Source organism: Haliotis asinina, chromosome 9 (genome assembly GCF_037392515.1).
Source record: "Haliotis asinina isolate JCU_RB_2024 chromosome 9, JCU_Hal_asi_v2, whole genome shotgun sequence".
NCBI lineage: Eukaryota > Metazoa > Mollusca > Gastropoda > Lepetellida > Haliotidae > Haliotis > Haliotis asinina.
The window spans coordinates 21217796-21232947 of record NC_090288.1 but is presented as its reverse complement, the minus strand read 5'-3'; positions in this window follow the sequence as shown (position 1 = coordinate 21232947).

Here is a 15152-nt window from a genome sequence, read left to right as displayed (position 1 = left end):
ATATAGTGTCGCTTCTCTACCCCGCTTGACTTCCGTCGCCGACTTATGTCGACCTAGCCAATACCTCCTTATAATTTCTCTTTCCTTTCGAAGACCCTTAACATCTATAGTGCATATGAAAGCCCGTGGAAATGGGGTTCAAGACGATGTATAACATGCCCATGTGCACTGGCATGCCAAACTGCAAACGTCTGCATATAGTGTCGCTTCTCTACCCCGCTTGACTTCCATCGCCGACTTATGTCGACCTAGCCAATACCTCCTTATAATTTCTCTTTCCTTTCGAAGACCCTTAACATCTATAGTGCATATGAGAGCCCGTGGAAATGGGGTTCAAGACGATGTATAACATGCCCATGTGCACTGGCATGCCAAGCTGCATACGTCTGCGTGTCATGCAGCATCTCCTGTGCGTCGCCAACACCATCAGCGCATGATCCTTTCGTTAATAATGTCTACATGCCTGATGCGACTTTTAATATCTTATATTCATTAGAAAGAGCATTTCAATTCGCTTAGAACGGTGTATGGCATGTGCATGTGCGACGTTGAGCAAAGATGCTAGGCATGTCCGTATGTAATGCCGCATGGTAGTTCCGTCGCGACGGCGCCGGTAGCGGAAGTAGGCTTTCGTTCTAATTTCGTTATGACGCTTTGGATTTCTAATATCTATGATTCAATTGAAAGGTCTTTCCGTGGGGTTTCTGGCGATGCATAACATGCACATCTGCAATGCTGTGCATAGCTGCAAACGTCTGCATATAGTGTCGCTTCTCTACCCCGCTTGACTTCCGTCGCCGACTTATGTCGACCTAGCCAATACCTCCTTATAATTTCTCTTTCCTTTCGAAGACCCTTAACATCTATAGTGCATATGAGAGCCCGTGGAAATGGGGTTCAAGACGATGTATAACATGCCCATGTGCACTGGCATGCCAAGCTGCATACGTCTGCGTGTCATGCAGCATCTCCTGTGCGTCGCCAACACCATCAGCGCATGATCCTTTTGTTAATAATGTCTACATGCCTGATGCGACTTTTAATATCTTATATTCATTAGAAAGAGCATTTCAATTCGCTTAGAACGGTGTATGGCATGTGCATGTGCGACGTTGAGCAAAGATGCTAGGCATGTCCGTATGTAATGCCGCATGGTAGTTCCGTCGCGACGGCGCCGGTAGCGGAAGTAGGCTTTCGTTCTAATTTCGTTATGACGCTTTGGATTTCTAATATCTATGATTCAATTGAAAGGTCTTTCCGTGGGGTTTCTGGCGATGCATAACATGCACATCTGCAATGCTGTGCATAGCTGCAAACGTCTGCATATAGTGTCGCTTCTCTACCCCGCTTGACTTCCGTCGCCGACTTATGTCGACCTAGCCAATACCTCCTTATAATTTCTCTTTCCTTTCGAAGACCCTTAACATCTATAGTGCATATGAAAGCCCGTGGAAATGGGGTTCAAGACGATGTATAACATGCCCATGTGCACTGGCATGCCAAACTGCAAACGTCTGCATATAGTGTCGCTTCTCTACCCCGCTTGACTTCCATCGCCGACTTATGTCGACCTAGCCAATACCTCCTTATAATTTCTCTTTCCTTTCGAAGACCCTTAACATCTATAGTGCATATGAAAGCCCGTGGAAATGGGGTTCAAGACGATGTATAACATGCCCATGTGCACTGGCATGCCAAGCTGCATACGTCTGCGTGTCATGCAGCATCTCCTGTGCGTCGCCAACACCATCAGCGCATGATCCTTTCGTTAATAATGTCTACATGCCTGATGCGACTTTTAATATCTTATATTCATTAGAAAGAGCATTTCAATTCGCTTCGAACGGTGTATGGCATGTGCATGTGCGACGTTGAGCAAAGATGCTAGGCATGTCCGTATGTAATGCCGCATGGTAGTTCCGTCGCGACGGCGCCGGTAGCGGAAGTAGGCTTTCGTTCTAATTTCGTTTTGAGGCTTTGGATTTCTAATATCTATGATTCATTTGAAAGGTCTTTCCGTGGGGTTTCTGGCGATGCATAACATGCACATCTGCAATGCTGTGCATAGCTGCAAACGTCTGCATATAGTGTCGCTTCTCTACCCCGCTTGACTTCCGTCGCCGACTTATGTCGACCTAGCCAATACCTCCTTATAATTTCTCTTTCCTTTCGAAGACCCTTAACATCTATAGTGCATATGAAAGCCCGTGGAAATGGGGTTCAAGACGATGTATAACATGCCCATGTGCACTGGCATGCCAAGCTGCATACGTCTGCGTGTCATGCAGCATCTCCTGTGCGTCGCCAACACCATCAGCGCATGATCCTTTCGTTAATAATGTCTACATGCCTGATGCGACTTTTAATATCTTATATTCATTAGAAAGAGCATTTCAATTCGCTTCGAACGGTGTATGGCATGTGCATGTGCGACGTTGAGCAAAGATGCTAGGCATGTCCGTATGTAATGCCGCATGGTAGTTCCGTCGCGACGGCGCCGGTAGCGGAAGTAGGCTTTCGTTCTAATTTCGTTATCACTCTTTGGATTTCTAATATCTATGATTCAATTGAAAGGTCTTTCCGTGGGGTTTCTGGCGATGCATAACATGCACATCTGCAATGCTGTGCATAGCTGCAAACGTCTGCATATAGTGTCGCTTCTCTACCCCGCTTGACTTCCGTCGCCGACTTATGTCGACCTAGCCAATACCTCCTTATAATTTCTCTTTCCTTTCGAAGACCCTTAACATCTATAGTGCATATGAAAGCCCGTGGAAATGGGGTTCAAGACGATGTATAACATGCCCATGTGCACTGGCATGCCAAGCTGCATACGTCTGCGTGTCATGCAGCATCTCCTGTGCGTCGCCAACACCATCAGCGCATGATCCTTTTGTTAATAATGTCTACATGCCTGATGCGACTTTTAATATCTTATATTCATTAGAAAGAGCATTTCAATTCGCTTCGAACGGTGTATGGCATGTGCATGTGCGACGTTGAGCAAAGATGCTAGGCATGTCCGTATGTAATGCCGCATGGTAGTTCCGTCGCGACGGCGCCGGTAGCGGAAGTAGGCTTTCGTTCTAATTTCGTTATGACGCTTTGGATTTCTAATATCTATGATTCAATTGAAAGGTCTTTCCGTGGGGTTTCTGGCGATGCATAACATGCACATCTGCAATGCTGTGCATAGCTGCAAACGTCTGCATATAGTGTCGCTTCTCTACCCCGCTTGACTTCCGTCGCCGACTTATGTCGACCTAGCCAATACCTCCTTATAATTTCTCTTTCCTTTCGAAGACCCTTAACATCTATAGTGCATATGAGAGCCCGTGGAAATGGGGTTCAAGACGATGTATAACATGCCCATGTGCACTGGCATGCCAAGCTGCATACGTCTGCGTGTCATGCAGCATCTCCTGTGCGTCGCCAACACCATCAGCGCATGATCCTTTTGTTAATAATGTCTACATGCCTGATGCGACTTTTAATATCTTATATTCATTAGAAAGAGCATTTCAATTCGCTTAGAACGGTGTATGGCATGTGCATGTGCGACGTTGAGCAAAGATGCTAGGCATGTCCGTATGTAATGCCGCATGGTAGTTCCGTCGCGACGGCGCCGGTAGCGGAAGTAGGCTTTCGTTCTAATTTCGTTATGACGCTTTGGATTTCTAATATCTATGATTCAATTGAAAGGTCTTTCCGTGGGGTTTCTGGCGATGCATAACATGCACATCTGCAATGCTGTGCATAGCTGCAAACGTCTGCATATAGTGTCGCTTCTCTACCCCGCTTGACTTCCGTCGCCGACTTATGTCGACCTAGCCAATACCTCCTTATAATTTCTCTTTCCTTTCGAAGACCCTTAACATCTATAGTGCATATGAAAGCCCGTGGAAATGGGGTTCAAGACGATGTATAACATGCCCATGTGCACTGGCATGCCAAACTGCAAACGTCTGCATATAGTGTCGCTTCTCTACCCCGCTTGACTTCCATCGCCGACTTATGTCGACCTAGCCAATACCTCCTTATAATTTCTCTTTCCTTTCGAAGACCCTTAACATCTATAGTGCATATGAAAGCCCGTGGAAATGGGGTTCAAGACGATGTATAACATGCCCATGTGCACTGGCATGCCAAGCTGCATACGTCTGCGTGTCATGCAGCATCTCCTGTGCGTCGCCAACACCATCAGCGCATGATCCTTTCGTTAATAATGTCTACATGCCTGATGCGACTTTTAATATCTTATATTCATTAGAAAGAGCATTTCAATTCGCTTCGAACGGTGTATGGCATGTGCATGTGCGACGTTGAGCAAAGATGCTAGGCATGTCCGTATGTAATGCCGCATGGTAGTTCCGTCGCGACGGCGCCGGTAGCGGAAGTAGGCTTTCGTTCTAATTTCGTTTTGAGGCTTTGGATTTCTAATATCTATGATTCATTTGAAAGGTCTTTCCGTGGGGTTTCTGGCGATGCATAACATGCACATCTGCAATGCTGTGCATAGCTGCAAACGTCTGCATATAGTGTCGCTTCTCTACCCCGCTTGACTTCCGTCGCCGACTTATGTCGACCTAGCCAATACCTCCTTATAATTTCTCTTTCCTTTCGAAGACCCTTAACATCTATAGTGCATATGAATGTGCGTGGAAATGGGGTTCAAGACGATGTATAACATGCCCATGTGCACTGGCATGCCAAGCTGCATACGTCTGCGTGTCATGCAGCATCTCCTGTGCGTCGCCAACACCATCAGCGCATGATCCTTTCGTTAATAATGTCTACATGCCTGATGCGACTTTTAATATCTTATATTCATTAGAAAGAGCATTTCAATTCGCTTCGAACGGTGTATGGCATGTGCATGTGCGACGTTGAGCAAAGATGCTAGGCATGTCCGTATGTAATGCCGCATGGTAGTTCCGTCGCGACGGCGCCGGTAGCGGAAGTAGGCTTTCGTTCTAATTTCGTTATCACTCTTTGGATTTCTAATATCTATGATTCAATTGAAAGGTCTTTCCGTGGGGTTTCTGGCGATGCATAACATGCACATCTGCAATGCTGTGCATAGCTGCAAACGTCTGCATATAGTGTCGCTTCTCTACCCCGCTTGACTTCCGTCGCCGACTTATGTCGACCTAGCCAATACCTCCTTATAATTTCTCTTTCCTTTCGAAGACCCTTAACATCTATAGTGCATATGAAAGCCCGTGGAAATGGGGTTCAAGACGATGTATAACATGCCCATGTGCACTGGCATGCCAAGCTGCATACGTCTGCGTGTCATGCAGCATCTCCTGTGCGTCGCCAACACCATCAGCGCATGATCCTTTTGTTAATAATGTCTACATGCCTGATGCGACTTTTAATATCTTATATTCATTAGAAAGAGCATTTCAATTCGCTTCGAACGGTGTATGGCATGTGCATGTGCGACGTTGAGCAAAGATGCTAGGCATGTCCGTATGTAATGCCGCATGGTAGTTCCGTCGCGACGGCGCCGGTAGCGGAAGTAGGCTTTCGTTCTAATTTCGTTATCACTCTTTGGATTTCTAATATCTATGATTCATTTGAAAGGTCTTTCCGTGGGGTTTCTGGCGATGCATAACATGCACATCTGCAATGCTGTGCATAGCTGCAAACGTCTGCATATAGTGTCGCTTCTATACCCCGCTCGACTTCCGGCGCCGACTTATGTCGACCTAGCCAATACCTCCTTATAATTTCTCTTTCCTTTCGAAGACCCTTAACATCTATAGTGCATATGAAAGCCCGTGGAAATGGGGTTCAAGACGATGTATAACATGCCCATGTGCACTGGCATGCCAAGCTGCATACGTCTGCGTGTCATGCAGCATCTCCTGTGCGTCGCCAACACCATCAGCGCATGATCCTTTCGTTAATAATGTCTACATGCCTGATGCGACTTTTAATATCTTATATTCATTAGAAAGAGCATTTCAATTCGCTTAGAACGGTGTATGGCATGTGCATGTGCGACGTTGAGCAAAGATGCTAGGCATGTCCGTATGTAATGCCGCATGGTAGTTCCGTCGCGACGGCGCCGGTAGCGGAAGTAGTCTTTCGTTCTAATTTCGTTATGACGCTTTGGATTTCTAATATCTATGATTCAATTGAAAGGTCTTTCCGTGGGGTTTCTGGCGATGCATAACATGCACATCTGCAATGCTGTGCATAGCTGCAAACGTCTGCATATAGTGTCGCTTCTCTACCCCGCTCGACTTCCGTCGCCGACTTATGTCGACCTAGCCAATACCTCCTTATAATTTCTCTTTCCTTTCGAAGACCCTTAACATCTATAGTGCATATGAAAGCCCGTGGAAATGGGGTTCAAGACGATGTATAACATGCCCATGTGCACTGGCATGCCAAGCTGCATACGTCTGCGTGTCATGCAGCATCTCCTGTGCGTCGCCAACACCATCAGCGCATGATCCTTTCGTTAATAATGTCTACATGCCTGATGCGACTTTTAATATATTATATTCATTAGAAAGAGCATTTCAATTCGCTTAGAACAGTGTATGGCATGTGCATGTGCGACGTTGAGCAAAGATGCTAGGCATGTCCGTATGTAATGCCGCATGGTAGTTCCGTCGCGACGGCGCCGGTAGCGGAAGTAGGCTTTCGTTCTAATTTCGTTATCACTCTTTGGATTTCTAATATCTATGATTCAATTGAAAGGTCTTTCCGTGGGGTTTCTGGCGATGCATAACATGCACATCTGCAATGCTGTGCATAGCTGCAAACGTCTGCATATAGTGTCGCTTCTCTACCCCGCTTGACTTCCGTCGCCGACTTATGTCGACCTAGCCAATACCTCCTTATAATTTCTCTTTCCTTTCGAAGACCCTTAACATCTATAGTGCATATGAAAGCCCGTGGAAATGGGGTTCAAGACGATGTATAACATGCCCATGTGCACTGGCATGCCAAGCTGCATACATCTGCGTGTCATGCAGCATCTCCTGTGCGTCGCCAACACCATCAGCGCATGATCCTTTCGTTAATAATGTCTACATGCCTGATGCGACTTTTAATATCTTATATTCATTAGAAAGAGCATTTCAATTCGCTTCGAACGGTGTATGGCATGTGCATGTGCGACGTTGAGCAAAGATGCTAGGCATGTCCGTATGTAATGCCGCATGGTAGTTCCGTCGCGACGGCGCCGGTAGCGGAAGTAGGCTTTCGTTCTAATTTCGTTATCACTCTTTGGATTTCTAATATCTATGATTCATTTGAAAGGTCTTTCCGTGGGGTTTCTGGCGATGCATAACATGCACATCTGCAATGCTGTGCATAGCTGCAAACGTCTGCATATAGTGTCGCTTCTCTACCCCGCTTGACTTCCGTCGCCGACTTATGTCGACCTAGCCAATACCTCCTTATAATTTCTCTTTCCTTTCGAAGACCCTTAACATCTATAGTGCATATGAAAGCCCGTGGAAATGGGGTTCAAGACGATGTATAACATGCCCATGTGCACTGGCATGCCAAGCTGCATACGTCTGCGTGTCATGCAGCATCTCCTGTGCGTCGCCAACACCATCAGCGCATGATCCTTTCGTTAATAATGTCTACATGCCTGATGCGACTTTTAATATCTTATATTCATTAGAAAGAGCATTTCAATTCGCTTCGAACGGTGTATGGCATGTGCATGTGCGACGTTGAGCAAAGATGCTAGGCATGTCCGTATGTAATGCCGCATGGTAGTTCCGTCGCGACGGCGCCGGTAGCGGAAGTAGGCTTTCGTTCTAATTTCGTTATCACTCTTTGGATTTCTAATATCTATGATTCATTTGAAAGGTCTTTCCGTGGGGTTTCTGGCGATGCATAACATGCACATCTGCAATGCTGTGCATAGCTGCAAACGTCTGCATATAGTGTCGCTTCTCTACCCCGCTTGACTTCCGTCGCCGACTTATGTCGACCTAGCCAATACCTCCTTATAATTTCTCTTTCCTTTCGAAGACCCTTAACATCTATAGTGCATATGAAAGCCCGTGGAAATGGGGTTCAAGACGATGTATAACATGCCCATGTGCACTGGCATGCCAAACTGCAAACGTCTGCATATAGTGTCGCTTCTCTACCCCGCTTGACTTCCATCGCCGACTTATGTCGACCTAGCCAATACCTCCTTATAATTTCTCTTTCCTTTCGAAGACCCTTAACATCTATAGTGCATATGAGAGCCCGTGGAAATGGGGTTCAAGACGATGTATAACATGCCCATGTGCACTGGCATGCCAAGCTGCATACGTCTGCGTGTCATGCAGCATCTCCTGTGCGTCGCCAACACCATCAGCGCATGATCCTTTCGTTAATAATGTCTACATGCCTGATGCGACTTTTAATATCTTATATTCATTAGAAAGAGCATTTCAATTCGCTTAGAACGGTGTATGGCATGTGCATGTGCGACGTTGAGCAAAGATGCTAGGCATGTCCGTATGTAATGCCGCATGGTAGTTCCGTCGCGACGGCGCCGGTAGCGGAAGTAGGCTTTCGTTCTAATTTCGTTATGACGCTTTGGATTTCTAATATCTATGATTCAATTGAAAGGTCTTTCCGTGGGGTTTCTGGCGATGCATAACATGCACATCTGCAATGCTGTGCATAGCTGCAAACGTCTGCATATAGTGTCGCTTCTCTACCCCGCTTGACTTCCGTCGCCGACTTATGTCGACCTAGCCAATACCTCCTTATAATTTCTCTTTCCTTTCGAAGACCCTTAACATCTATAGTGCATATGAAAGCCCGTGGAAATGGGGTTCAAGACGATGTATAACATGCCCATGTGCACTGGCATGCCAAACTGCAAACGTCTGCATATAGTGTCGCTTCTCTACCCCGCTTGACTTCCATCGCCGACTTATGTCGACCTAGCCAATACCTCCTTATAATTTCTCTTTCCTTTCGAAGACCCTCAATATCTATAGTGCATATGAAAGCCCGTGGAAATGGGGTTCAAGACGATGTATAACATGCCCATGTGCACTGGCATGCCAAGCTGCATACGTCTGCGTGTCATGCAGCATCTCCTGTGTGTCGCCAACACCATCAGCGCATGATCCTTTCGTTAATAATGTCTACATGCCTGATGCGACTTTTAATATCTTATATTCATTAGAAAGAGCATTTCAATTCGCTTAGAACGGTGTATGGCATGTGCATGTGCGACGTTGAGCAAAGATGCTAGGCATGTCCGTATGTAATGCCGCATGGTAGTTCCGTCGCGCCGGCGCCGGTAGCGGAAGTAGGCTTTCGTTCTAATTTCGTTATCACTCTTTGGATTTCTAATATCTATGATTCATTTGAAAGGTCTTTCCGTGGGGTTTCTGGCGATGCATAACATGCACATCTGCAATGCTGTGCATAGCTGCAAACGTCTGCATATAGTGTCGCTTCTCTACCCCGCTTGACTTCCGTCGCCGACTTATGTCGACCTAGCCAATACCTCCTTATAATTTCTCTTTCCTTTCGAAGACCCTTAACATCTATAGTGCATATGAAAGCCCGTGGAAATGGGGTTCAAGACGATGTATAACATGCCCATGTGCACTGGCATGCCAAACTGCAAACGTCTGCATATAGTGTCGCTTCTCTACCCCGCTTGACTTCCGTCGCCGACTTATGTCGACCTAGCCAATACCTCCTTATAATTTCTCTTTCCTTTCGAAGACCCTTAACATCTATAGTGCATATGAAAGCCCGTGGAAATGGGGTTCAAGACGATGTATAACATGCCCATGTGCACTGGCATGCCAAGCTGCATACGTCTGCGTGTCATGCAGCATCTCCTGTGCGTCGCCAACACCATCAGCGCATGATCCTTTCGTTAATAATGTCTACATGCCTGATGCGACTTTTAATATCTTATATTCATTAGAAAGAGCATTTCAATTCGCTTCGAACGGTGTATGGCATGTGCATGTGCGACGTTGAGCAAAGATGCTAGGCATGTCCGTATGTAATGCCGCATGGTAGTTCCGTCGCGACGGCGCCGGTAGCGGAAGTAGGCTTTCGTTCTAATTTCGTTATCACTCTTTGGATTTCTAATACCTATGATTCATTTGAAAGGTCTTTCCGTGGGGTTTCTGGCGATGCATAACATGCACATCTGCAATGCTGTGCATAGCTGCAAACGTCTGCATATAGTGTCGCTTCTCTACCCCGCTTGACTTCCGTCGCCGACTTATGTCGACCTAGCCAATACCTCCTTATAATTTCTCTTTCCTTTCGAAGACCCTTAACATCTATAGTGCATATGAAAGCCCGTGGAAATGGGGTTCAAGACGATGTATAACATGCCCATGTGCACTGGCATGCCAAGCTGCATACGTCTGCGTGTCATGCAGCATCTCCTGTGCGTCGCCAACACCATCAGCGCATGATCCTTTCGTTAATAATGTCTACATGCCTGATGCGACTTTTAATATCTTATATTCATTAGAAAGAGCATTTCAATTCGCTTCGAACGGTGTATGGCATGTGCATGTGCGACGTTGAGCAAAGATGCTAGGCATGTCCGTATGTAATGCCGCATGGTAGTTCCGTCGCGACGGCGCCGGTAGCGGAAGTAGGCTTTCGTTCTAATTTCGTTATCACTCTTTGGATTTCTAATATCTATGATTCATTTGAAAGGTCTTTCCGTGGGGTTTCTGGCGATGCATAACATGCACATCTGCAATGCTGTGCATAGCTGCAAACGTCTGCATATAGTGTCGCTTCTCTACCCCGCTTGACTTCCGTCGCCGACTTATGTCGACCTAGCCAATACCTCCTTATAATTTCTCTTTCCTTTCGAAGACCCTTAACATCTATAGTGCATATGAAAGCCCGTGGAAATGGGGTTCAAGACGATGTATAACATGCCCATGTGCACTGGCATGCCAAACTGCAAACGTCTGCATATAGTGTCGCTTCTCTACCCCGCTTGACTTCCATCGCCGACTTATGTCGACCTAGCCAATACCTCCTTATAATTTCTCTTTCCTTTCGAAGACCCTTAACATCTATAGTGCATATGAGAGCCCGTGGAAATGGGGTTCAAGACGATGTATAACATGCCCATGTGCACTGGCATGCCAAGCTGCATACGTCTGCGTGTCATGCAGCATCTCCTGTGCGTCGCCAACACCATCAGCGCATGATCCTTTCGTTAATAATGTCTACATGCCTGATGCGACTTTTAATATCTTATATTCATTAGAAAGAGCATTTCAATTCGCTTAGAACGGTGTATGGCATGTGCATGTGCGACGTTGAGCAAAGATGCTAGGCATGTCCGTATGTAATGCCGCATGGTAGTTCCGTCGCGACGGCGCCGGTAGCGGAAGTAGGCTTTCGTTCTAATTTCGTTATGACGCTTTGGATTTCTAATATCTATGATTCAATTGAAAGGTCTTTCCGTGGGGTTTCTGGCGATGCATAACATGCACATCTGCAATGCTGTGCATAGCTGCAAACGTCTGCATATAGTGTCGCTTCTCTACCCCGCTTGACTTCCGTCGCCGACTTATGTCGACCTAGCCAATACCTCCTTATAATTTCTCTTTCCTTTCGAAGACCCTTAACATCTATAGTGCATATGAAAGCCCGTGGAAATGGGGTTCAAGACGATGTATAACATGCCCATGTGCACTGGCATGCCAAACTGCAAACGTCTGCATATAGTGTCGCTTCTCTACCCCGCTTGACTTCCATCGCCGACTTATGTCGACCTAGCCAATACCTCCTTATAATTTCTCTTTCCTTTCGAAGACCCTCAATATCTATAGTGCATATGAAAGCCCGTGGAAATGGGGTTCAAGACGATGTATAACATGCCCATGTGCACTGGCATGCCAAGCTGCATACGTCTGCGTGTCATGCAGCATCTCCTGTGTGTCGCCAACACCATCAGCGCATGATCCTTTCGTTAATAATGTCTACATGCCTGATGCGACTTTTAATATCTTATATTCATTAGAAAGAGCATTTCAATTCGCTTAGAACGGTGTATGGCATGTGCATGTGCGACGTTGAGCAAAGATGCTAGGCATGTCCGTATGTAATGCCGCATGGTAGTTCCGTCGCGACGGCGCCGGTAGCGGAAGTAGGCTTTCGTTCTAATTTCGTTATCACTCTTTGGATTTCTAATATCTATGATTCATTTGAAAGGTCTTTCCGTGGGGTTTCTGGCGATGCATAACATGCACATCTGCAATGCTGTGCATAGCTGCAAACGTCTGCATATAGTGTCGCTTCTCTACCCCGCTTGACTTCCGTCGCCGACTTATGTCGACCTAGCCAATACCTCCTTATAATTTCTCTTTCCTTTCGAAGACCCTTAACATCTATAGTGCATATGAAAGCCCGTGGAAATGGGGTTCAAGACGATGTATAACATGCCCATGTGCACTGGCATGCCAAACTGCAAACGTCTGCATATAGTGTCGCTTCTCTACCCCGCTTGACTTCCGTCGCCGACTTATGTCGACCTAGCCAATACCTCCTTATAATTTCTCTTTCCTTTCGAAGACCCTTAACATCTATAGTGCATATGAAAGCCCGTGGAAATGGGGTTCAAGACGATGTATAACATGCCCATGTGCACTGGCATGCCAAGCTGCATACGTCTGCGTGTCATGCAGCATCTCCTGTGCGTCGCCAACACCATCAGCGCATGATCCTTTCGTTAATAATGTCTACATGCCTGATGCGACTTTTAATATCTTATATTCATTAGAAAGAGCATTTCAATTCGCTTCGAACGGTGTATGGCATGTGCATGTGCGACGTTGAGCAAAGATGCTAGGCATGTCCGTATGTAATGCCGCATGGTAGTTCCGTCGCGACGGCGCCGGTAGCGGAAGTAGGCTTTCGTTCTAATTTCGTTATGACGCTTTGGATTTCTAATATCTATGATTCAATTGAAAGGTCTTTCCGTGGGGTTTCTGGCGATGCATAACATGCACATCTGCAATGCTGTGCATAGCTGCAAACGTCTGCATATAGTGTCGCTTCTCTACCCCGCTCGACTTCCGTCGCCGACTTTTGTCGACCTAGCCAATACCTCCTTATAATTTCTCTTTCCTTTCGAAGACCCTTAACATCTATAGTGCATATGAAAGCCCGTGGAAATGGGGTTCAAGACGATGTATAACATGCCCATGTGCACTGGCATGCCAAGCTGCATACGTCTGCGTGTCATGCAGCATCTCCTGTGCGTCGCCAACACCATCAGCGCATGATCCTTTCGTTAATAATGTCTACATGCCTGATGCGACTTTTAATATATTATATTCATTAGAAAGAGCATTTCAATTCGCTTAGAACAGTGTATGGCATGTGCATGTGCGACGTTGAGCAAAGATGCTAGGCATGTCCGTATGTAATGCCGCATGGTAGTTCCGTCGCGACGGCGCCGGTAGCGGAAGTAGGCTTTCGTTCTAATTTCGTTATCACTCTTTGGATTTCTAATATCTATGATTCAATTGAAAGGTCTTTCCGTGGGGTTTCTGGCGATGCATAACATGCACATCTGCAATGCTGTGCATAGCTGCAAACGTCTGCATATAGTGTCGCTTCTCTACCCCGCTTGACTTCCGTCGCCGACTTATGTCGACCTAGCCAATACCTCCTTATAATTTCTCTTTCCTTTCGAAGACCCTTAACATCTATAGTGCATATGAAAGCCCGTGGAAATGGGGTTCAAGACGATGTATAACATGCCCATGTGCACTGGCATGCCAAGCTGCATACGTCTGCGTGTCATGCAGCATCTCCTGTGCGTCGCCAACACCATCAGCGCATGATCCTTTCGTTAATAATGTCTACATGCCTGATGCGACTTTTAATATCTTATATTCATTAGAAAGAGCATTTCAATTCGCTTCGAACGGTGTATGGCATGTGCATGTGCGACGTTGAGCAAAGATGCTAGGCATGTCCGTATGTAATGCCGCATGGTAGTTCCGTCGCGACGGCGCCGGTAGCGGAAGTAGGCTTTCGTTCTAATTTCGTTATCACTCTTTGGATTTCTAATATCTATGATTCATTTGAAAGGTCTTTCCGTGGGGTTTCTGGCGATGCATAACATGCACATCTGCAATGCTGTGCATAGCTGCAAACGTCTGCATATAGTGTCGCTTCTCTACCCCGCTTGACTTCCGTCGCCGACTTATGTCGACCTAGCCAATACCTCCTTATAATTTCTCTTTCCTTTCGAAGACCCTTAACATCTATAGTGCATATGAAAGCCCGTGGAAATGGGGTTCAAGACGATGTATAACATGCCCATGTGCACTGGCATGCCAAGCTGCATACGTCTGCGTGTCATGCAGCATCTCCTGTGCGTCGCCAACACCATCAGCGCATGATCCTTTCGTTAATAATGTCTACATGCCTGATGCGACTTTTAATATCTTATATTCATTAGAAAGAGCATTTCAATTCGCTTCGAACGGTGTATGGCATGTGCATGTGCGACGTTGAGCAAAGATGCTAGGCATGTCCGTATGTAATGCCGCATGGTAGTTCCGTCGCGACGGCGCCGGTAGCGGAAGTAGGCTTTCGTTCTAATTTCGTTATGAGGCTTTGGATTTCTAATATCTATGATTCATTTGAAAGGTCTTTCCGTGGGGTTTCTGGCGATGCATAACATGCACATCTGCAATGCTGTGCATAGCTGCAAACGTCTGCATATAGTGTCGCTTCTCTACCCCGCTTGACTTCCGTCGCCGACTTATGTCGACCTAGCCAATACCTCCTTATAATTTCTCTTTCCTTTCGAAGACCCTTAACATCTATAGTGCATATGAAAGCCCGTGGAAATGGGGTTCAAGACGATGTATAACATGCCCATGTGCACTGGCATGCCAAACTGCAAACGTCTGCATATAGTGTCGCTTCTCTACCCCGCTTGACTTCCATCGCCGACTTATGTCGACCTAGCCAATACCTCCTTATAATTTCTCTTTCCTTTCGAAGACCCTTAACATCTATAGTGCATATGAGAGCCCGTGGAAATGGGGTTCAAGACGATGTATAACATGCCCATGTGCACTGGCATGCCAAGCTGCATACGTCTGCGTGTCATGCAGCATCTCCTGTGCGTCGCCAACACC